The 23,828-nt window shown below is 40.6% G+C and overlaps 1 pseudogene; it reads right to left on the reverse strand.

The window, feature by feature from the left end:
- The window catches only part of LOC112070967 (guanylate-binding protein 1-like), a 30,892-nt pseudogene extending 7,812 nt beyond the window's left edge, over positions 1-23,080 (reverse strand).
- Positions 23,081-23,828: the final 748 nt, after the last annotated feature.

The raw sequence follows: 23,828 nt of genomic DNA on the forward strand, positions 1-23,828 counted from the left end.
TGAGCTGATACTAGCTTCAGATATGTGAACCCTGGTATGAGCTGATACTAGCTTCAGATATGTGAACCCTGGTATGAGCTGATACTAGCTTCAGACATGTGAACCCTGGTGTGAACTGTCACTAGCTTCAGACATGTGCACCCCGGTATGCATTGTGCATTGTGTGTACCAGGCACAGATCTCAAATGATGACTCTTACCACAAGAGATTTCAAGAACTCCCCATTTTCGTCTTTGAAGGATCGCTTCATGAACGCCTCTGTGGCCTGGGTCTCTGAGCGAAGGTGGTTCTCTGACAGCTGATTGATGTCCACCGGGAATAAGGCCTTCACATCCTCCATTCCCTTCTGGTACACCGCCAGGCCCTCATTCACAGCAGCCTGGTTCTCAATTTTAGCCATGGCCAACACAGCATTCTCCAGACAGGGCACATTGCCTTTGGCTATGGTATCCACATAGGTGGTGACCAAGTGCCCCAGCACTGCAATCAGACAGGTGTGAGGAAAAATATGAATGTTTGAATTTAGTGCACAATACAATTCAGAATCAATAACTGTATCAATTTTCACATACTGTACTGTAGGTAGATATCTGACTCACTCTCTCCAGTCAATGTGTGTCCCCCTATAACAGTCTTCGTACGGCTCTCCTGGAAAATGAAGCGGCAGAAAGTATCTGCGACCTCTCTGAAGCTTTCAGAAAGCTCAGCCTCGTCCATGGAGTCCAGTCGGTGCATGTTGTCAAGAGTTGTAGGGGAGGGGAACACAAAACACTTGCGTGAGGGGAAGAAGTTCCGGATGCACTCTCGCGGGAGGTTGTAGTCACTGATCTTTTTACCAGTACCTGAAAGATAACATTGGCATTACTAGATTTTATAGTACAAGCAGATCTTGGGTACGTCCCAATAATACCTCCTTTCTCTTCCAACCTATCAGAGCTCTTGCAGCATGAACTGACATGTTGTCAACCCAATAAAAGGATCAGAGAATGAATTTAGTACTGAAAGATTAAAACCTCTTAAGGATCTGCCCATTTTTTTCATTTTTCACCTAAAATGACATACCCAAATCTAACTGCCTGTAGCTCAGGCCCTGAAGCAAGGATATGTATTTTCTTGGTACCATTTGAAATAAATGTGAAATAAATGTAGGAGAATATAACACAATAGATCTGGTAAAATATATATATATTCTTTTGTACAGTCTTTGAAATGCAGGAGAAAGGCAATAATGTATTATTCCAGCCCAGGTGCAATTTAGATTTTGGCCACTAGATGGCAGCAGTGTATGTGCAATGTTTTAGATTGATCCAAAAAACCATTGCATTCCTGTTCAAAATGGTGTATCAAGACTGCCCAAATGTGCCTAATTTGTTTATTAATACCTTTTCATGTTCAAAATTGTACAGTCTCCTCAAACAATAGCATGGTATTCTTTCACTGTAATAGCTACTGTAAATTGGACAATGCAGTTTGAGTAACAAGAATTTAAGCTTTCTGCCAATATCAGAAATGACTATGTCCTGGGAAATGGTGTTTGTTACTTACAACCTCATGCTAATCACATTAGCCTATGCTAGCTCAACCTTCCCGTGGAATGGACGCCGATCCTAAAGAAGTTGCTAGCTAGCACTGCAGTGCATAAAGTGTGGTGAGTAGTTGACTCAAAGAGAAAGACAATAGTTTAACATTTTTTTACAAATTGATTTCTTTAAAAATAAAGGAGAAGCGAGAGAGAGAGTGCTATATTTTGTTGTATTTTTTCCACTTTCACTTAGCTAGCACATGTAGCTAGCTTGTTCAGCTTACTCAAACAACCGGCTAAAACAGAGAGGGATGCTATGTTACCTAGCTGAATGTCTATCCAACACTGGAACTCTTCCAAGGTAAGCTTTTGGTTTTATTAATTTATTGCCACTGGGTTCCGCTGGATTAACTGCTAAACTGCTTGCTGACTGTTAACTGTAACGTTACTGCATTAATGTAGCAGGATTAGTAACACCTTACTTCTATTAGCTATGTTGACTATGACGTTAGCTAATATGGTGATAATGATGTCCTCCAAACGGAGGAGGATGGTCATTATGGCCAAACAGTTCTATTTTTTTTCATCAGACCAGAGGACATTTCTCCAAAAAGTACGATCTTTGTCCCCATGTGCAGTTGCAAACCGTAATCTGGCTTTTTTCATGGCGGTTTTCGAGCAGTGGCTTCTTCCTTGCTGAGTGGCCTTTCAGGTTATGTCGATATAGGACTCGTTTTTATTGGGGATATAGATACTTTTGTACCTGTTTCCTCCAGCATTGTCTCAGGGTCCTTTGCTGTTGTTCTGGGATTGATTTGCACGTTTCGCACCAAAGTACGTTCACTTCTAGGAGACAGAACGCGTCTCCTTATTGAGCGGTATGATGGCTGCGTGGTCCCATGGTGTTTATACTTGCGTACTATTGTTTGTACAGATGAACTTGGTACCTTTAGGTGTTTGGAAATTGTTCCCAAGGATGAACTAGACTTGTGGGGATCTACAATTATCATGGCTGATTTCATGGCTGATTACTTTCGATTTTCCCATGACATCAAGCAAAGAGGCACTGAGTTTGAAGGTAGGCCTTGAAATACATCCACAGGTACACCTCCAATTGACTCAAATGATGTCAATTAGCCTATCAGAATCTTCTAAAGCCATGACATCATTTTCTGGAATTTTCCAAGCTGTTTAAAGGCACAGTCAACTTAGTGTATGTAAACTTCTGACCCACTGGAATTGTGAAACAGTGAATTATAAGATAAATAATCTGTCTGTAAACAAGTGTTGGAAAGATTACTTGTGTCATTTACAAAGTAGATGTCCTAACCGAATTGCCAAAACTATAGTTTGGTAACAAGACATTTTTGGAGTGGTTGAAAAACGAGATTGAATCACTCCAACCTAAGTGTATGTAAACTTCAGACTTCAACTGTACGTTGTAAACTTTCATTCATTCATTCATCATGTAGCCGCCTAAACCTATCGATGTTACATTGAACTGGTGGAATGGAATATGAATGACAGTCATGCAACATGCTGTAATAGAAATAAGGCCATGCTCATGAAAAAAAAAGAATCGTCCTCCCTCATCTTCAACGTCACCGACCGGTTTAGCCTCACATACATTGGCATTACTAGGCATTACTATTACTTGAAGTGTTTTACAATTTTCTTTTCACGACAACCAGGGCTACAAGTAGAACAGAACAATTTGACATAAACAGTTGAATTCGTGAGTGTTATTGCAAATATAACAAATATATATATGGTCTGCCTTAACAGAAACCTGATAAAAAATGAATTTATAAAAATGCTGTAAGTACAGACATTGTTAGCTCAGTAGGAAATTAATATCCAACTATTCAGTAATGTTGTGGAGTTTGTGACAGGAACTATGTGATCTTATTACAGTATTATAGACACTATGTCCTGGGATATCCTATGATCTTCTATGTAGAAGAACCCCTTAGCTTCTAACTACTCTTGTGTAGCTTACATGTGTATGTTTGTGAGTGTCTCAGCTCTTCATATTGGGGTCATAATAGGTCAACCGGTCAACAGACCTGCACCCCTCACTGCAACTTGCCCAAGTCTCCCCCATTTCTCCTTCACCCAAATTCAGATAGCTGATGTTCTGAAAGAGCTGCAAAATCTGTACCCCTACAAATCATTAGGCTAGACAATCTGGACCCTCTCTTCCTAAAATGACCCACCGAAATTGTTGCAACCCCTATTACCAGCTTGTTCAACCTCTCTTTCGTATCGTCTGAGATCCCCAAAGATTGGAAAGCTGCCGCGGTCATCCCCCTCTTCAAAGGGTGTGACACTCTAGACCCAAACTGCTACAGACCTATATCTATCCTACCCTGCCTTTCTAAGGTCTTCGAAGGCCAAGTTAACAAACAGATTACCGACCATTTCGAATCCCACGGTACCTTCTCCGCTATGCAATCTGGTTTCAGAGCTGGTCATGGGTGCACCTCAGCCACGTATTCATCAACCTGGCCAAGGCTTTCGACTCTGTCAATCACCACATCCTCATCGGCAGACTCAACAGCCTTTGTTTCTCAAATGATTGCCTCGCCTGGTTCACCAACTAGTTCTCTGATAGAGTTCAGTGTGTCAAATCGGAGGGCCTGTTGTCCGGACCTCTGGCAGTCTCTATGGGGGTGCCACAGGGTTCAATTCTCGGGCCAACTCTCTTCTCTGTACACATCAATGATGTTGCACTTGCTGCTGGTTATTCTCTGATCCACCTCTACGCAGACGACACCATTCTGTATACTTCTGGCCCTTCATTGGACACTGTGTTAACTAACCTCCAGACGAGCTTCAATGCCATACAACTCTCCTTCCGTGGCCTCCAACTGCTCTTAAATGCAAGTAAAACTAAATGCATGCTCTTCAACCAATCACTGCCCGCATCTGCCCGCCCATCCAGCATCACTACTCTGGACTAGAGGTCGACCGACTAAAACTTCTTAAGGCTAGGGGGCACTATTTTCATGTCCGGATGAAAAGTGTGCTCAAAGTAAACTGCCTGTTACTCAGGCCCAGAAGCTAGGATATGCATATAATTTGGATAGAAAACCCTCTAAAGTTTCTAAAACTGTTAAAATAATGTCTGTGAGTATAACATAACTTATTTGGCAGGCGAAACCTCAAGGACAAACCATCCAGGATTTTTTTTTGAGGTCACTCTCTTTTCAATGAATTTTCCATGTGGATCTAGATTTCTAAGACACTGGCTTGAAGTTCCTATCGCTTCCACTAGATGTCAACAGTCTTTAGAAATTGGTTGATGTTTTTCCTTTGAGAAATTAAGAAGTAGTAATTTCCTTTCTGGGAGTCGAGTGAAGTGTACTGTTTGTTAGAGGTGTACTGTTGTGGTTGGGGCGCACGACCTGAAAGCTCGCTCCACTTTTGTTTTCGTCCTGTATTGAACACAGTTTATCCCGTCTTAAATTTTATTGATTATTTACGTTTAAAAATACCTTAAATTGGAGTTGGATTAGGAAAGTTGTTGGAAATGTTTGGATCAAGTTTTACAGGTAACTTGTTAGATATTTTGTAGTCATGTTGCACGATTTGGAACCGGTGTATTTTCTCAATTGGGGATATAACGACAGAATTTATCGAACAAAAGGACCATTTGTGATTTTTAATGGACATATTGGAGTGCCAACAGAAGAAGATCTTGAAAGGTAAGGCATGAATTATATCGTTATTTCAGAGTTTTGCGTCGCGCCTGGTGGGTTGAAATATGAATGTCATGTGTTTGTTTGGTGGGGTGCTATCCTCAGATAATCGCATGGTTTGCTTTCGCCGTAAAGCCTTTTTGATATCTGACACGTTGGCTGGATTAACTTGTTATGGCTGCAGGGGGCGTATTGAATAACTGGAAAGAGGGGCCCATTTTCAAACGGCCTCTTACTCAATTTTTGCTCGTACAATATGCATATTATTATTACTATTGGATAGAAAACAGTCTCTAGTTTCTAAAACCGTTTGAATTATTTCTCTAAGTGGAACAGAACTCTTTTTACAGCCCATTTCCTATCCGGAATTGAGATTTCCAAAAGCGATGTCTCTCTTCAAGAGCTTGTCTATAAAAGGGCATGTCACTTAGGACTGTAGAAACACGTCATACGCCTTCCCCTGGGTGTGTCATGCGAAAGTGGAAGAGCAGAAATGACTTGATTTATTATTCTCGTCCTGGACTTGAACACAACCTCTTGGATGTGAGAGTTGCGCACTTTATTTTTTTTCCTGAGGGCCGAAGTAGGACCTGGAACTCGGACTTACCTTGGAAAAACCCTCCGCGTTAAAGGGAATATTGATCTTCCGGCTTCCGATTTTATTTGATACATGTCACAATATCATCCTAAAAGTATGTATTTTCAATATAGTCTTAATTATATTTATTGAAATGTATTCTGACTTTTAGACGTGAGCAACGCCAGCATAGATAAAGCGAAAATTTTGTCAAGAGGAGGAGGTTAGGCGCCCGGCGACGGCCAGTGTGCTTGCTAATTCAAGAGGGACAATCGTTTCTGGATACCAAATTAAAAGACGGTCTGAACAAAGGACCCCTTGCAGGAGAACATTCTGATTGGAAGGGACTAACAAAAGATAAGACTGCCCATATGGGATGCTTTTTCATAATATCTGTCGAACTGTGGCTATCGCTACCGGTTTACCGTAGAATCAATGCTGCTGCTGTGCTAGCTACTTGATAGTAAGCTAATATAACGATATATTGTGTCTTGTCGCTGAAAACAGCTTAAAAATCGGAAAAATATTGGCTGTATTCACAAGATCTTTGTCTTTTCATTAGCTATCCACCATATATTCTTCTGAAATTTTTATGATGTGTAACATTATTAGGCGTGCTGACGCGTTGGGTGTCGTATTGTTCTCTGGCTATCCCGTGCGGATTTCATGACTGGTAGCTATGATGGTAGCCAGTTAATGTAAAACTCGATTTATAAGCTAAAATATGCAACAATTTATTTTTAGAGACAAAACATAGATTTTATTGTCGTCAACAATGTTATAGGAGCTGTCATCTGAGGTAAGTTTTTTCAGGTTATTTAGCGTGGTTCTAAGGTTAAGTTAGGTCGTGCGCGTTGTGCATGGCCTACTGCATGCTCCCTACTTGTGCTTGTTGAAAAATGTCTGTCCTCTTTTTTATTTGGTGTGTGAGCTAAACATGAAATATATGTGGTGTTTTTCTCTGTTAAAACATTTTAAAAAATCGGACATGTTGGCTGGATTCACAAGATGTTTATCTTTCAAATGCTGTATTGGACTTGTTAATGTGTGAAAGTTAAATATATATATTTTTTTAAATTGAATTTCGCGCCCTGCACTTGAGCTGGATGTTTTCATAGGTGTACCGGTGTCGGGCTGCAGCCATAACAGGTTAACAACAAGTGTAGCTTTAATTTGGTGTATTGCATGTGTGATTTCATGAAAGTTTAATATTTATAGTAATTTAATTTGAATTTGGCGCCCTGCACTTTCACTGGATGTTGGTCAGGTGGGACATTAGCGTCCCATCTAGCTTAGAGAGGTTAATCGAATGGCCGATTAATTAGGGCCGATTTCAAGTTTTCATAATAATCGGTAATCTGCATTTTTGGACACCGATTGTGTCCTATTTTCTTTCTTTCTTTCTTTTTACATTTTATTTAACTAGGCAAGTCAGTTAAGAACACATTCTTATTTACAATAACGGCCTAGGAACGGTGGGTTAACTGCCTTGTTCAGTGGCAGAACGACAGATTTTTACCTTGGCAGCTCGGTGATTCGATCTTGCAACCTTCCGGTTACAACACTCTAACCACCTGCCTTACATTGCCCTCCATGAGGAGCCGCGTGGCAGGCTGACTACCTGTTACGCGAGTGCAGCAAGAAGCCAAGGTAAATTGCTTGCTAGCATTAAACTTATCTACAAAAAAACAATCAACCTTAACATAATCACATTGTCACGTTCCTGACCTGTTTTCTGTTATTTTTGTATGTGTTAGTCGGTCAGGGCGTGAGTTTGGGTGGGCAGTCTATGTTATGTGTTTCTATGTTGGTTAATGGGTGACCTGATATGGTTCTCAATTAGAGGCAGGTGGTTTACGTTTCCTCTGATTGAGAGCCATATTAAGGTAGGTGGTTTCACATTGTTGGTTGTGGGTGGTTGTCTCCTGTGTCTGTGTTTGTCGCGCCACACGGGACTGTTTCGGTTTGTTTGTCCGTTCGTTCTTTTGTGTAGTCATTTTTCCTGTTCGTGAGTTCTTCGTTGTATGTAAGTTCGCATGTCCAGGTCTGTCTACGTCGTTTGTTGTTTTGTAGTTTGTTAAAGTGTTTTCGTGTTTTTCCGTCTTACTTTAATAAATAATATGACATTTCACAACGCTGCGCTTTGGTCGAATCCCTGCTCCTCCTCTTCGGATGAAGAGGAGGAGGAAATCCGTTACACACATGTTAACTACACATGGTTGATGATATTACTAGTTTATCTACCGTGTCCTGTGTTGCATATAATCGATGCAGCCTACTTCTCCAAACAGTTAATGATTTAACAAGCGCATTCGCGAAAAAAAGCACTGTCGTTGCACCAATGTGTACCTAACCATAAACATCCATGCCTTTCTTTAAAATCAATACACAAGTATATATTTTTAAACCTGCATATTTAGTTAATATTGCCTGCTAACATGACTTTCTTTAACCTTTCACTGCTACCAAACCCGGATCCGGGAGCACCCCCCACAGTAAAAAAGCTGACTAGCATAGCCTAGCATAGCGTCACAAGTAAATACAAGCATCTAAATATCATTAAATCACAAGTCCAAGTCACCAGATGAAAGATACAGATCTTGTGAATCCAGCCATCATTTCTGATTTTTAAAATGTTTTACAGGGAAGACACAATATGTAAATCTATTAGCTAACCACGATAGCAAAAGACACAACTTTTTTTTCTCCACCATTTTTTTCCTGCATGGGCAGCTATCACAATTTCGACTAAATAAAGATATATATATATAGCCACTAACCAAGAAACAACTTCATAAGATGACAGTCTGATAACATATTTATGGTATAGCATATGTTTTTTTAGAACAATTTGCATATTTCAGGTATAAATCACAGTTCTACATTGCAGCTGCAATCTGAAATAGCGTTGGAAGCAGCCGGAATAATTACAGAGACCGACGTCAATTACCAAAATACTCATCCTAAAACATTTCTGAAAAATACACAGCATACAGCAAATGAAAGACCAACATCTTGTGAATCCAGCCATCATTTCTGATTTTTAAAATGTTTTACAGGGAAGACACAATATGTAAATCTATTAGCTAACACGTTAGCAAAAGACACCACTTTTTTTACTCCACCATTTTTTACTCCATCAGTAGCTATCACTAATTCGACTAAATAAAGATATATATAGCCACTAACCAAGAAACAACTTCATAAGATGACAGTCTGATAACATATTTATGGTATAGCATATGTTTTTTTAGAAAAGTGCATTTTTCAGGTATAAATCACAGTTTACCATTGCAGCCACTATCACAAAACTCACCCAAAGCGACTAGAATAACTACAGAGAGCAACGTGTATTACCTAATTACTCATCTTAAAACATTTCTGAAAAATACACAGCGTACAGCAAATGAAAGCCCAACATCTGTGAATCCAGACAATATTTCAGATTTTCTAAGTGTTTTACAGCGAAAACACAATATATCGTTATATTAGCAACCACATGAGCTAACATCACCCCAGCATTGATTCAAGGCAAAAAGCGCGATAATGTTATCACCACCAAAATATATTAATTTTTTCACTAACCTTCTCAGAATTCTTCAGATGACAGTCCTGTAACATCATATTACACAATGATATAGAGTTTGTTCGAAAATGTGCATATTTAGCATCACAAATCGTGGTTATGCTATGTAATCAGTTAAAACATGGCATGCATTCTGGCCGGCGCCATCTTGGAAGGGCACCTAAGTTTACGATTATTTATCAATTAGATTGACTAAAAAAATACAGGTTGGACAGCTAATGAAAGATGCATTGGTTATTAATGCAACCGCTGATTTAGATTTAAATTAACGTTACTAGACATACAGTGTGCGTTACAGCCAGACTAGTGCCGCAATAATGGCCGAAAAATGCGTTTACATTTTTCCACATAAATACGGAATAAAATCAAAATAGCTCTTACTTTTGGACGAGCTTCCATCAGAATCTTGGGCAAGGTGTCCTTTTGTCCAAAATAATCGTTGCTTTGTTGTAAAACGTCCACTTCAACTTCGGAACTAGCAGCTAACATTAGCTACGTGGCACACACATGTCCAAATCCTCAAACGCAATACTACGAAAATTCCGAAAATAGCAATATACTCGCATAAACTGATATAAATCGGTTTCAAATAACTTCGTTATGATGTTTCTAACACCTATATTGAATTAAATCACAGACGGATATATCTTAGCCCGATAACAAGAACTATTCAACATGCCATTCTGATGTCCTCTCTTGCGCCTTGGCGAGCGTCCAAAAGAACGTACATGTCACTACATTGCCTTTTATAAACTCTGAGAAATACGTAGAGACACCATTCCACTTCTCATTGGTTACTGACATCCAGGGGAAGGCGGGTGCAGTTCATTTCGATCCATAGGGCACACACAGAGCTTTAAACTGATCTGAGAACAGAGACAATTTTTCTGACCTTCGCATGTCCTGTCATGATTTTCGCTGTAGAAAGAGTTCTGGTTCACCCACAGACATAATTCAAACGGTTTTAGAAACTAGAGATTGTTTTCTATCCAATAGTAATAATAATATGCATATTGTACGAGCAAGAATTGAGTACGAGGCAGTTTAATTTGGAGACGCAAAATGTCGAAGTTGAAACCCTGTAGTGACAAGATTAAACTAGGGAAATTGTGCCACTTATCTTGCGTTCCGTGCAAGCAGTCAGGGTATATGCAGCAGTTTGAGCCGCCTGGCTCGTTGCGAACTGTGTGAACACCATTTATTCCCAACAAAGACCGTAATTAATTTGCCAGAATTGTACATAATTATGACATAACGTTGAAGGTTGTACAATGTAACAGCAATATTTAGACTTAGGGATGCCACCTGTTAGATAAAAAATACGGAACGGTTCCGTATTTAACTGAAAGAATAAACGTTTTGTTTTCTAAATGATAGTTTCTGTGTGTTATCATGTTATAATTAAGTCTATGATTTGATATTTAATAGAGCAGTCTGACTGAGCGGTGGTAGGCAGCAGCAGGCTCGTAAGCATTCATTCAAACAGCACTTTCGTGCTTTTGACAGCAGCTTTTTGTTGTGCTTCAAGCATTGAGCTGTTTATGACTTCAAGCCTATCAACTCCCGAGATTAGGCTGGTGTAACCGATGTGAAATGGCTAGCTAGTTAGCGGGGTGACCACTAATAGCGTTTAAAATCGGTGACGGCACTCGCTCTGAGACCTTGAAGTAGTTGTTCCCCTTGCTCTGCAAGGGCCACGGCATTTGTGGAGCAATGGATAACGATGCTTCGAGGGTGGCTGTTTTCGATGTGTTCCTGGTTCGAGCCCAGGTAGGGGCGAGGAGAGGGACAGAAGCTATACTGTTACACTGGCAATACTAAAGTGCCTATAAGAACATCCAATAGTCAAAGGTATATGAAATACAAATGGTATAGAGATATATAGTCCTATAATTCCTATAATAACTACAACCTAAAACTTCTTACCTGGGAATATTGAAGACTCATGTTAAAAGGAACCACCATCATTCAAATGTTCTCATGTTCTGAGCAAGGAACTTAAAAGTTAGCTTTTTTACATGGCACATATTGCACTTTTACTTTCTTCTCCAACACTTTGTTTTTGCATTATTTAAACCGAATTGAACATGTTTCATTATTTATTTGAGGATAACATTTATTTTATTGATGTATTATTTTAAGTAAAAATAAAAGTGTTCATTCAGTATTGTTGTAATTGTCATTATTACAAATAAATAAATACATTTAAAAAATTGGCCAAATAATCGGTATTGGCTTTTTTTGGTCCTCCAATAATCGGTTTCGGTATCGGCGTTGAAAAATCATAATCGGTTGACCTCTACTCTGGACGGTTCTGACTTAAAATATGTGGACATCTACAAATACCTAGGTGTCTGGATAGACTGTAAACTCTTCTTCCAGACTCACATTAAGCATCTCCAATCAAAAATTAAATCAAAAATCGGCTTCCTATTTCGCAAACATACCCTCGTAAAACTGACCATCCTACCAATCCTCGACTTCGGCGATGTCATTTATAAAATAGCCTCCAATACCCTACTCAATAAATTGGATGCAGTCTATCACAGTGCCATCCGTTTTGTCACCAACGCCCCATATACTACACACCACTGCGACCTATACGCTCTCGTTGGCTGGCCCACGCTTCATACACGTCGCCAAAGCCTCTGGCTCTAGGTCATCTACAAGTCTCTGCTAGGTAAAGCCCCGCCTTATCTCAGCTCACTGGTCACCATAGCAGCACCCACTCGTGGCATGCGCTCCAGCAGGTATATCTCACTGGTCACCCCCAAAGCCAATTCCTCCTTTGGCCGCCTTTCCTTCCAGTTCTCTGCTGCCAATAACTGGAACGAACTGCAAAAATCACTGAAGCTGGAGACTCATATCTCCCTCACTTGCTTTAAGCACCAGCTGTCAGAGCAGCTAACAGATCACTGCACCTGTACATAGCCAATCTGTAAACAGCCCATCCAACTACCTCATCCGCATACTGTATTTATTTATTTATCTTGCTCCTTTGCACCCCAGTATCTCTACTTGCACATTCATCTTCTGCACATCTACCATTCCAGTGTTTAATTGCTATATTGTAATTATTTCGCCACTATGGCCTATTTATTCCCTTAACTCCCTTATCTTAGCTCATTTGCACACACTGTATATAGACTTTTTGTTTAATTTTGTTCTACTGTATTATTGACTGTATGTTTTGTTTATTCCATATGTAACTCTGTGTTGTTGTATGTGTCAAAATGCTTTGCTTTATCTTGGCCAGGTCGCAGTTGTAAAGAGAACTTGTTCTCAACTACCCTACCTGGTTAAATAAAGGTGAAATAAAAAAAATAGTCTGCAGCTCAAACTGTTCGGACATTACAGACGTTTTTTTGTAAGTAGAACCATTTTTGGGATCAGCCCTTGTCACACAAACTCCTCTCTATCTCAGTCCCCATTAATCACACAGGTTAATGGTTGGTATCTGCGGATGCAGAAGGAATAAACAAATACAATGCAAAAAATACGTATGTAGCTGAAACACACAATGTTAAAAAGGTGTTGAAGTGAATAAATCACGCCGGTGTGATTGTGGGACTCCAAGCGAGTTCCTACCCGCGCAGCCACCTGGCTCCTGTCGCCAGTTAGGGTGAGGCTACTTGAAGGTAGAGGGCAGCCAGGTTCGCTGCCTGTGTCTGCCTCGGTCAAGCACCGTTTACCTCTCTTCCCAGACATGTTGATGAACGGTCCGGTCCCACCCCAGTAAACCGTTTCCTACTTGGACATTTGAGACTGGGCTAAGTTAACAAGCACTGCACATAACTAGCTATTCCTACCTGCCCACGGTGGAGTTGCTGGGGTAGCTATCTTGTTAAGAATACATAGGGTAAAGTTGCTTGATTATTCTAAATAGACTGCATCGGTCAAAGATGCAAGCTAGCCTACCTTGCAAGTTCCCCTTTTGCTTCACGCAGGTTATACAGTTTCGTGGAAGCACTACTTATGTTGGAAGCTTATCTATGTTTAATGTTCCCCTCTTTGTTACCCCACGTTCCACGGTGTCAACGGGGTTCAGAGGCTATATCAATCTCTCCAGAGTGAGAGTGAGAAGTTGGGTATTTTTCCACAAGGGGGCGCCCCTCCCCAATAGGTGGCTCATTACTGAGATTCATTGCTGATCCCTGCCTGTAGCTCACTGGCCTCTGGAGTCTGGTGATACAGGTTATGGTCTCTATAGGTGATTAGTTGCTGGTAGCGGAGTTGAGGGAACGAGCAGGGTTGGACACGACCACCCTATTATCCCACACAACGTCTTTGTGGTTACTATGAGCCCCCAAATGAGCTGTCTGTCTCCAGCTCAACACTTTTTATTCCTCGGAGTTATATACAATTACGATTCGCACCGGTCTGTTACAACAGCTGTCTGTCCCATTCCCAGCTATGTTACAAGGTATTTTGTCGCCAGTAGCTATGACTTGTCGGTAGGGTAACCATGATAAGGCATCTTCCCCAGGTCTATTTGTAATGCATGCCTTCCAGCGCTGGGTGCCAGCCGGTTGGAACGCATCTTACCGCCTAAACCGAGTGAGGCTCGTCACTGATCGCRGGAGCCTGTGTACCCAGAGTGGGCTAGGCTTTAGGCAAACCTTGGRACATGAACACAGGTTTTTCAACTGAGATCCACAGTGTTCACAGGTGTAAAAACTGTTGTGTATCCCACATATGAGTTAGATGAAGTGTCCCATCTCCACATTCAGACACACAGTTGTCAAGAGTGGTGGAAGAATCTCTCCCAGTCCCAGGACTTCTTTGGCCTTGTCAGGCGTGATTGTAGATCCTTCAACCAAAGTCGCGAGAGTGCGACTCCCCATAGTATGTTGTACTCCTTCAGGGAACAGTAGTTATAGTCATAACGCTACGCTTTGCATCATACCGTGGTATATTGTCTGATATACACACAGCTGGAATGCTGTTTAAGCCAATCAGCATCTAGGTCTCAAACTACCTGGTTTATAATAATCAATATCACCTTTCTTGAGTTGCAGGGAATTCTCCAGATACTGGTCTGGAGTGATTTCTCTGCCGTTGATCTTGAGCTTTAGAGTGAAATCTCTGACGGTCCACACAAAATTAGGAAAGAACTGCTTAAACTGGGTGCCCTCTCCTTCCTCCTCATTGTCAGTGGAAGACTTCACCTTGATCATCTCTGTCAGCTCGTTCACATATCTATAGGACCGGTTGAGGATTGATACAAGAGTTCCCAAAGCTTCAATTTCAGGGAAGTGAAAAACAACTAAACTAAATAAGTAAAATTCCTTTTAGATTTCAACTGACAGTAAATACATTTATTTGAAAGTCACAGACATTGGTTTTAGTAAACATCAGCTCTTCATATTCACTAAAACTAAGAATCAATCCTGGGAACCGGCATCCAGAGATTTCTCAAACCCTTTACAGTTTCCAGAGAAATAAATTACTACATAGTACTGATAAATACGACATATGCAACTTGTATATTTAATTAAACGGAACATATTTAGTTGGCGAATTATGAACATTTAAATTATCTACCATATCAGTGATTAGGTCTAGCCTACAATTAAATAATGTTAAAAATATACATACAAATTCATGAAAATGTCCATCACAATTAGCTAGGCTTTCACTAATACGGCTGAAATTACTGTCAAAAGCCTAACAAACAAGCAAACTATCATATCAAATACCACAACAGATTATGTCCACAAGATGTCACAGAATGGAGCGAAATGTTGACCCAAAAGGATACTGAAGCTTCTCCACAGCATCATTGTCGATGGTCCCTAGACTGTTGTAGACCAGAGTACTGCTTAACAGAATGGCCAGGGAGAAGATCCAGGCATCATTCTTAGAATCCCCCTGAAACAAGTATCACGTCAAATCAAWMCAAATTTTATTTGTCACATGCGRCGAATACAACAGYCAACCTTACAGTGAAATGCTTACTTACGAGCCCTTAACRAACAGTGCAGTTTTAAGAAAAWTKRRWAAAAAACATYAGAAATAAAAGTAACAAATAATTAAAGAGCAGCAGTAAATAACAGTAGTGAGACTATATACAGGGGGTAACGGTACAGAGTCAATGTGCGGGGGCACCGGTTAGTCGAGGTAACTGAGGTTATATTTACATGTAGAATAGAGTTATTAAAGTGACTTATGCATAGATAATAACAGAGAGTAGCAGCTGCGTAAAAAGAGGGGGCAACACAAATAGTCTGGGAGGCCATTTCATTAGATGTTCAGTAGTCTTATGGCTTGGAGGTAGAAGCTGTTTAGATGTGTCTTGGACCTAGACTTGGCGCTCCGGTACGCTGCCATCGGGTAGCAGAGGGAACAGTCTATGACTAGGGTGGCTGGAGTCTTTGACCATTTTTAGGGCCTTCCAACATGTATTGGATCTCTGACTAAGTAATACTTTAATTTACATGATGATTGTGCAGATATGTGTTCACTGTGCTTGSTTAGTAATCTAAGAGGAATATGAATCTTTAATGTGGATTGTAAAGAGATTGAACTTTGACCCCCCACCTTCTCCACGTCCCCCAGTCCCTCTGTATCCAGCAGCACCAGGGTGTGGTCTGTTTTTTCAGGATGAGGGACACACCACATCCAGATACCCTTAGTCTTAGACTGGATGGTGGCTCCAAGGGCAAAACCTAAATGAACAGAGATTATTGAGGACATTTACAGTATAAATATTAAACCAGCCTATAACACTGTTACAGAGCTGGACCAGAGTTAACGCAGACCAGAACTAGCTAGCTACTAGCTACGCCTTAGACCAGAGTTAGTTAGTACGGACCAGAACTAGCTAACTACTAGCAAAGCCCTAGAACAGAGTTAGTTAGTGCGAACCAGAACTACTGCAGACCAGAGCTAGGGGGGAAGGGGAGATAGTTGCCCCATTTTAGGAGACAAAAAGTATTGGGACAAAATTCACTTAGAAATAAATGGCAAATAAAGTATTGTGTCATATTTGAGTAACTTTTTTTTCTACGTTTCATCCTTGTTACTTTGCAGAGGCCACTAAACTCTCATGACCATTGTTTATTTGTCCGCATTGTTCTATGTGCGTCAAATCAAACACTGACCCACGTATAATTCTAAAGAGAAACTATAAACACTTCTCAGAGCAAGCCTTTATCCATGACCTTTATTATTCAGAGCTTTTATCCGTAAACTGCATAATGGACCCAGATTTAGCGTTCTCTGTCTTTTCATACATTTTTACCTTCATGGCTGATAAACACGCCCCGTTAAAGCGACTTAGGGTAAAAAATCGAACTAATCCTTGGTTCTCCTGTGATTTGAAAATCATTTTTCTGCAAAAGAATCAAGCATGGGCCTTGGCGAGGAAAACTGGTGAAACAGCTGATTGGCTGCTTTTTAGGCAATTGAGAAATAAATGGACCGGAGGAATAAAAAAGTCAAAATCTAGGTATTTTCTTGATGCTATGACAGTCTGCTGGTGATCCCGCATAATATAGAAAACTGTTAATTCACTTAAACGAGGAAACTCCTTGACTTCCATGCCGAAGCAAATTACATCGGAATCTGGGATCATCAATGATTCCAGATTCAAAAATGATCAAAAAAGATTTTTAAATCACAGGAGAACCAAGGATTAGTTCGATTTTTTACCCTAAGTCGCTTTAACGGGGCGTGTTTATCAGCCATGAAGGTAAAAATGTATGAAAAGACAGAGAACGCTAAATCTGGGTCCATTATGCAGTTTACGGATAAAAGCTCTGAATAATAAAGGTCATGGATAAAGGCTTGCTCTGAGAAGTGTTTATAGTTTCTCTTTAGAATTATACGTGGGTCAGTGTTTGATTTGATTTGATTTGACGCACATAGAACAATGCGGACAAATAAACAATGGCCATGAGAGTTTAGTGGCCTCTGCAAAGTAACAAGGATGAAACGTAGAAAAAAAAGTTACTCAAATATGAACAGTAATCCGAACTGAAATTTGTGATGTTTTTAATAAGCATTTTATTTCTGCTGGTTTTCTTTTTGAAAGAAAAATGGCCAACATGATCCTGATCGGTCTATTGTTTCAGCCCTTCGGCCTTTAGCTGATGTGGAAAACAGTAATCCGGTTTTTAATTTTCAAAAAGTCACAGAAGATGAGGTCTTATCTGCACTATCTGCTATAGATTCCAAGAAATCATTAGGCACTGACAATCTGGATCCATATTTACTCAAGTGTGCGGCACCTATTGTTGCTGGTGTAGTGACGCATATTTTTTATCAAACATTTGTCGTAGGAAAGATTCCTAAATCTTGGAAAACAGCTTTTGTTTTACCACTCCTCAAGGGAGGTGATGGTAGGGAATTGGATAATTATCGGCCCATCTCTAAGCTCTCCTGTTTGGCTAAAGTTCTAGAGTCACTGGTGAATAGGCAACTACAATCTTTAATAACTGTTAACAATACTCTTTCTAGTAATCAATCTGGCTTTAGACCTAAACACAGTACTATTACGGCCACTGTACATGTTGTAAATTATATTACTAATGCCCTAGATAATAGAAAGTACTGTGCCGCCTTGTTCATAGATTTATCTAAAGCTTTTGACACTGTAGACCATGCGATACTTTTGGGTAAGCTGTCGTCAATAGGACTGGGATCGGATACCTGTCGTTGGTTTCATGACTATCTAAACGATAGAAGTCAGGCTGTTAGAGTCGACGGCATCCAGTCAGAGCCATTGGAGTTGGTTAAAGAGGTCCCACAAGGTTCTATACTTGGTCCATTACTGTTCACTCTCTACATAAACAATATCGGTGATGAGATAAGAAAGTGTCAAATTCATTTATATGCTGATGACACTGTCATGTACTCTATCGCTTCAACGGCTGACCAGGCATTATCACTATTGGAGACAGATTTTAAGATATTACAAGGGTATTTTATACAGCTGAAACGTGTATTAAATGCAAAGAAAACACATTTTATGATTTTTAATAGGTTCAAAAAGTTGGTTGAAAATACACTTGCACTTACGAGCTTAGATGGTTCTCAAATTAATCAGGTCTCTGCATATAAATACTTAGGGATATGGTTGGATGATAAACTGTCTTTTAACCTCTCTTGGGTACGTGAGACGTTAGCATCCCGCCTCTTCAACAGCCAGTGAAACTCCTGTGCGCCAAATTCAAATACAGAAATACTCATTATAAAAATTCAGTAAACAAAACATACACTGCTCAAAAAAATAAAGGGAACACTTAAACAACACAATGTAACTCCAAGTCAATCACACTTCTGTGAAATCAAACTGTCCACTTAGGAAGCAACACTGATTGCCAATACATTTCACATGCTGTTGTGCAATGAATAGACAAAAGGTGGAAATTATAGGAATTAGCAAGACACCCCCATAAAGGAGTGTTCTGCAGGGTGACCACAGACCACTTCTCAGTTTCCTATGCTTCTGGCTGATGTTTTGGTCACTTTTGAATGCTGGCGGTGCTTTTCACTCTAGTGGTAGCATGAGACGGAGTCTACAACCCACACAAGTGGCTCAGGTAGTGCAGCTCATCCAGGATGGCAACAACAATGCGAGCTGTGGCAAGAAGGTTTGCTTGGTCTGTCAGCGTAGTGGTCCAGAAGCATGGAGGCGCTACCAGGAGACAGGCCAGTACATCAGGAGACGTGGAGGAGGCCGTAGGAGGGAAACAACCCCGGCAGCAGGACCGCTACTCCGCCTTTTGGCAAGGAGGGGCACGTGGCAGAGCCCTGCAAAATGACCTCTCAGCAGGCCCAAATGTGCCATGGTGGTCTGCTCAAACGGTCAGAAACAGACTCCATGAGGGTGGTATGGAGGGCCCGACGTTCCACAGGTGGGGGTTGTGCTTACAGCCCAATACCGTGCAGGACGTTTTGGCCATTTGCCAGAGAACACCAAAAATTGGCAAATTCGCCACTGGCGCCCTGTGCTCTTCACAGATGAAAGCAGGTTCAACACTGAGCACATGAAGCACATGTGACAGGCGTGACAGAAGTCTGGAGACGCCGTGGAGAACGTTCTGCCTGCCTGCAAAATCCTCCAGCATGACCGGTTTGGCGGTGGGTCAGTCATGGTGTGGGGTGGCATTTCTTTGTGGGGCCGCACAGCCCTCCATGTGCTCGCCAGAGGTAGCCTGACTGCCATTAGGTACCGAGATGAGATCCTCAGACCCCTTGTGAGACCATATGCTGACACATGCACATTACACGCAGGACCCAGCTGTAAAAGAGACCTTGGTCTCAGTCTGTGTACCTTGTTGAAATAATGGTTTAATAATAATAATTTGTCACGTGCACCGAATACAACAGGTGTAGACCTTACAGTGAAATGCTTACTTACAGGCTCTAACCAAGAGTGCAAAAAAGGTATTAGGTGAACTGTACAGATAAAGTTCAGGCTTGGTGTTTTTAGTTTACAGGTATGTTGTTTTGTAAATTTAGTCAACTCTAGTTCTGTGTGTCTTACAACAATAAATCAGTTTATTTAATTCACTACAGAGTGGAGAATGCGGAGGATTCTGCTGATGACATTTGGGAGCCACCCCTCCCCAACAAGCTGCTTTTAGTGAAACAGAAGGACACTAGGGATGTAACCATGCTCACCACACAACACAAGGCATTCAATAACAACCATGTCTCAAGGAGGGTGAAAAGGGAAGAATGTCCCCATTCCTGTTTCTGTAAAGGACTGCAATGCCAGCATGGTGGCATGTCAACCTATCTGATGCTCTGATAGGCTACTACCAGGTCCTCCACAAGACCAGGAAGTGGTATAAGACTTTTTTTACCACTTTGTGGACATTGCTACAGTAAATGTTTTCATTCTCCACAAGCAAATTTCCAAAACAAAAAGTCAAACCCCTCTCTCCCAGTTGGCCTTCCAATAACAGCTGGTGTGGGAAATGGCTGAATTGTGGGCCCAAAGAAACCTCACAACCATCACAAGACCCCCCACTCAAGGTGAGTGCCACTATCCAACACACATGCCAAAAGACACAAATAAAGAACTGCAGGCATTTCACTAAACACAGACAGGAAAAAAGGGTGCAACGCCAGATCTTCTGTCCGAAATGCCAGTTCTCTTTTTGTTTCCTGGCAGAGAAGGCCTCCTTCAAAGACTAACACGACAAGCTACGGTGAAAGTGAAATCTAATCATCTACACCTGAGATGTAAAACAAACACGAACGCCATTTTGTAAATAGTTCAGCTTATGTCTATTTTTGCACTTTTTTTTAGTGAAGGATACATGTGTAACCTAGTTTGTGTTTGATAAGACATGTTGATATATTCTTTAATGTATATCTGTTGCTTTTATATTGTTTTTGTAAACAGTTKATTTGTACGTGGGGCCAATACATTGGATATGCCTAGGCTAAACATTCAGGCACTTTGGAGAGGTTGAAAATCCATTTGGTTATCCCTTGTATGTCCCCCGACACCACCACAACGTTTGAGAGAGGTTGGTGTTGTAGAAATTTAGTTTTTATGGTGAACAATAACATTTAGGCACATCCAGTGTCCAAAAACAGTGCAATTACCACATTCTGACAATTTTGAAAGGTTGAAAGGGCACATGAATGTACCCTGGATACCCCATAACACCACCACAGTTTGAGTGAGGTTCTGCCCCTGAACAAGGCAGTTAACCCACTGTTCCCTGGTAGGCCGTCGTTGTAAATAAGAATTTGTTCTTAATGTAACAGTATTGCTTCCGTTCCTCTCCCCGCCCCTACCTGGGCTCGAACCAGGGACCCTCTGCACACATAGACAACCGCCTCCCACGAAGCATCGTTACCCATCGCTCCACAAAAGCCGTGGCCCTTTCAGAGCAAGGGGACAACTACTTCAAGGTCTCAGAGTGAATGACGTCACCGATTGAAACGCTATTAGCGCGCACCCCACTAACTAGCTAGCCATTTCACATCGGTAACATTAACTMACTTAAATAAAGGTTAAATWAAATAAAAKATATGGTAGAAATATGGTAGATATTGTGTTTTTATACTGAACAAATAGCATTTAAAGATTGCAGATATGTAATAGCACTGGAATGATCTAATTTACAGACATATGCCAGTTTGGAGAGGTTTAGGGACACTTGGAAACGTCCCGTGACCACACCAGACACCTTTAACTAAAACATCTGCCCATTTATAGTTGTTAGGTCTATCAATCCCATTTTGTTTCTGATATTGTTCACATGATGTGGATGCCTTCTGATGTGTTTCCAGCTCTGGGAATCAATAATTCACTTATAGCTTGTCAATGAAAGATGACTTTCAAAATACAAAATCAACAATTATTTTGTGTGTGCTTTATCTTGTGTATTCTGAACTATGTAACTCCTATTTATCTTCTGATCATTTCCTTATAATCTCCCATATCTCTTCTTTTCAAATATACCAAGTTTTCAGAATCATGTACTTACACATGAATAGCAGTTACTTTTGGGTATGTCTAGTTTGGCGGAAATCAACATTTTGCCATTAAATCTAAGAGGTTAAGCACAGTTAATGTCTTCCTGCCATACAAATATTGTACGAGTTTCAAGAATCCCTGTCCTATTGTTTCTACAGTTATTACTGTGTAGTTACAGAGTTTTAGGGGAAACTTAATGTACAGTGTTACCAAAAAAGACTTTGAGGCACAGATGATGTCCAAACCTGTTTGTAAAGTAAGATATATTTGTCTCTCACCTCTTTTCRTCTGAGCCAGCTTGTTCATGAGGTAGGACTTTCCGGTGCGATACAGCCCGACCACAGCCACAACTACAACTCGCTGTTTCAGTCCCATCAGGTAGTRGATGGCCTCTGGTTCTACGCAAAGCTCTCCGTCGGCGTTGTTAACGAGGCACATTGGGCAGTCCATGGTCAAGTGGTTTCACAAGATCGCTTCAAAGTAAATGGTTGATACAAGTTGATCATCTTTAATACTTATTTAACCTCTATGATGCTATTCCTTGTCATGTCAATAGCAAAATACAACACATTTTGTCATCATAAACCATTTTTCTTCCAATAATGATCTGTAACAATAATAAATAGTAAATAGTTTGACAGCATCTTAAGACAAAATTCTAATGCAGGGATCTCCTGCTCCAGTACAGTAGTGACTTGTTCTACAGGCTTGTATTGTAGTCCAGCACTAACATGCCTGGTCCAAAATATCAAGGTCCAGACTGAAGATCATTATTAGTAGATCATTTGACACAGGTTTGTTATTGTGTTTGTCTGCCAGAGTGATAATAAGACATGAGAACAATTCTACAGCCAAATCAGGGTGAGGTATGCAGCTGATATAGATAAACTCTGAAGAATATTGATCATGAAGGAATGCCTGGGGTGAGAAATTTTATAAATGTCTCTTCATATTTATACAACGATCAGAGTTTTTCAGTTTGGTATCTTTAGTACAAACAATAGGAAAGTGATCGCTGAGATCATTTGTAAAGACACCACAGGCCAAGTATTTATGGAGCTAATTTGTCAGGATTAGATCAACCAGCGAAGAGTTTGAATACCTGTGGGTTTGGAAATCAGTACTCAGTTTAAAGTCAGGCTTGATACTCACATATACTCGTAGTTTTGCTGACAGTCAAGGATCCTCTGCAAACCAATGATGTCAAAATCACCAAGCAGCAGGTTATTTAAAGGCTGCAGACACTGAAAGTGAAAGTGACCTCCTMTCTGGTGGAACTCATTCATTACCTAAGTACTACAAGAATGCAGATTAACAGGAACTATCTCCGATTCCCAGTTGCTCTTATTTATGGGTGCCAACGGAAAATTTGCGGAGGGGGATGTAGATTTTTTATTTGCAGACAGCTACAAGTCGGAAGTTTACATACACTTAGGCTTGAGTCATTCAAACTCGTTTTTCAACCACTCCACAAATTTCTTGTTAACAAACTATAGTTTTGGCAAGTTGGTGAGGACATCTACTTCGTGCATGACACAAGAAATGTTTCCAACAATTGTTTACAGACAGATTATTTCACTTATAATTCACTGTATCACAATTCCAGTGGGACAGAAGTTTACATACTGTCACGTGCGTTGTAAGCAGTGTTCTTTATTATATTAAGAATGAACACTGAACAAACTAATCAGAAAATAACAAAATGACACGTGAAGCTATACAAATGAGTGCTGACAGACAACTACACATAGACAAGAACCCACGAACACCAAAAGGAAAATGGCTACCTACATATGATCCCCAATCAGAGACAACGATAACCAGCTGCCTCTGATTGGGAACCAGGTCACCATAGACATGCAAATCACCTAGACCTACAAAAACCCCATACATATAAAAAAACCTAGACAATACAAAAACTAACGTACCCACCCTAGTCACACCCCGACCTAACCAAAATATAAAGAAAACAGAGATATCTCAGGTCAGGGCGTGAC

Source organism: Salvelinus sp. IW2-2015, unplaced genomic scaffold (genome assembly GCF_002910315.2).
Source record: "Salvelinus sp. IW2-2015 unplaced genomic scaffold, ASM291031v2 Un_scaffold1476, whole genome shotgun sequence".
Taxonomy (NCBI): domain Eukaryota; kingdom Metazoa; phylum Chordata; class Actinopteri; order Salmoniformes; family Salmonidae; genus Salvelinus; species Salvelinus sp. IW2-2015.